Genomic DNA, 1,762 nt, shown 5'->3' on the forward strand with positions numbered 1-1,762 from the left:
AGTTCTTAGAGGTTGGCTGACTCAAACATTTTGGTTAGTTTACATTTTAGTTATTTTGTGGTAAGAATTCTGGCACAAGTTTTTAAGGCTTCCAACTCAACATAAACTACCTGTTCTGAAAACAATAAATGTGGAAATAAGCGTTTAGTCACCTGGCTTCTCTCATTAGCACATGGCCTCTTTTCTACTCTTTACGTGTCAAAGGCTATTCAGAAATTAACTACATTCTATTTGACCTGCACTGTATGTAGAACTTTTTAATTTTTAGTCTGTACTTTGCTTGATTAGAGTTTAAATAAATATATATTTATCCCACATTTACAGATTCAATTGAGTTATCCCTCTTGACAGATAATGAGTCAGTTTATTTGTTTAGAAAAATGAGGTCATTGCCCTGTAGAAGCATTTATTGTTGTGTTTAACTAGTACAATGGAGTAATGAAACCTACAAAGAAAGAATTTTACTCAGGGCCGGGGAGATGGCTCAGGAGAATAAGCGCTTGCCTGGCAAGTACAAGGGCCTGAGTTCAATCCCTGGTTCTGCCAAAAAAAAAAAAAAAAAAAAAAAAAAGAATTTTACTCAAATGAAAATATTAAGCCCTATAGTTTTATCCTTTTTACTTTTATCATGAAAATGGTTTTTCAAAAATGTTTTTGCTTTTTGAATATAAAAAATAAATATTGACAGAGTAGATACCACACAGAAATGAATATGTTTTAACTGACTTTTAATTTTTTTTGGCAATATTGGAGGTTAAATCTCATGCACAGTAGGTACTCACTGTAATCCTGAGGTACACACTCTGCCCTTTTTTTCATTTTTATTTTTATACATGTCTTGCTAAATTGCCCAAACTGGCCTCAAACTTGCAGTCCTCCTTCATCTTGTCTAGTTGATGGGATTATAAGAATTTTTTATTATACCCAGCTTAAATTTTTCTTTGCAATTTTATTTTAATGAGAAAAACAAACAAAATTATAAAACAAGATAATAGGAGAGTACCAATGGGGAATACATTGCATATTGTTACCTTTTAATTAGCTAGAGCACAAGATATCAGCATTTCATTGTCCTAAGAATGTTAGCATAAACTTTTCTTTCTTTCTTTTTTGGTTTTTTGTTTTAAACACTTTAAAAATAGATATTTAAAGGTAGATCATGTAGAGGCCTCTTGGAGGGAGGGGAAAACTACACAAAGACGTTTTGGAGCCACAGTGTAAGAAGCTGCTCCTTATGGCTGAGTGGCCCAGCAGGATGATTTACATCATGGTCCTGAACATGGGCTTGCAGGAGACAGATGGTGGCAGTCGCACGGAGCTGCACAGGACAAGGGGCTAGAAGTAGGCCAGCTCGTCATGCCTGGACTTGCTGGTCTTGTAGGCGGCCAGCACCAGGGGCTTGTTCTCATGCGGGAGGCTCTTGGACACTCGCAAATGCAAGAAGTTCTCCCCAGTGTCCACCTTGATGAAGTATTTGGTCCTAGCCACCAGCTGGCACTTGAAGGACACGGCCTTGAAAACTGAGTACTTCTGGTTTTCCTTCTCTTCAAGCTGGGCCCTCATGCGTCTGCAAGCTCCTGCATCTCAGCCATGGCTGGCTGCGTGGTGGAAGACGCCCCACACATCATCGTGGCAGCGAGCTTGGGGAGTCTGAAGGTTCACTGCAGTCCTGAGGGGGCCTACTCTTATGCTCCGTCAAACCTTTCTTTTCAATGAACTAAGAGAAATTAGCTGTATAACTATCTTAACCATTATATATGTA

General features: G+C 38.4%; 1 pseudogene; it reads right to left on the minus strand.

The window, feature by feature from the left end:
- Nucleotides 1–1,335: 1,335 nt before the first annotated feature.
- Nucleotides 1,336–1,628, minus strand: LOC101561639 (annotated as a pseudogene).
- Between the last annotated feature and the right edge of the window lie 134 nt (nt 1,629–1,762).

The sequence above is a fragment of the Octodon degus genome, unplaced genomic scaffold, assembly GCF_000260255.1.
Source record: "Octodon degus isolate 3935 unplaced genomic scaffold, OctDeg1.0 scaffold00038, whole genome shotgun sequence".
In the NCBI taxonomy this organism is placed as follows: domain Eukaryota; kingdom Metazoa; phylum Chordata; class Mammalia; order Rodentia; family Octodontidae; genus Octodon; species Octodon degus.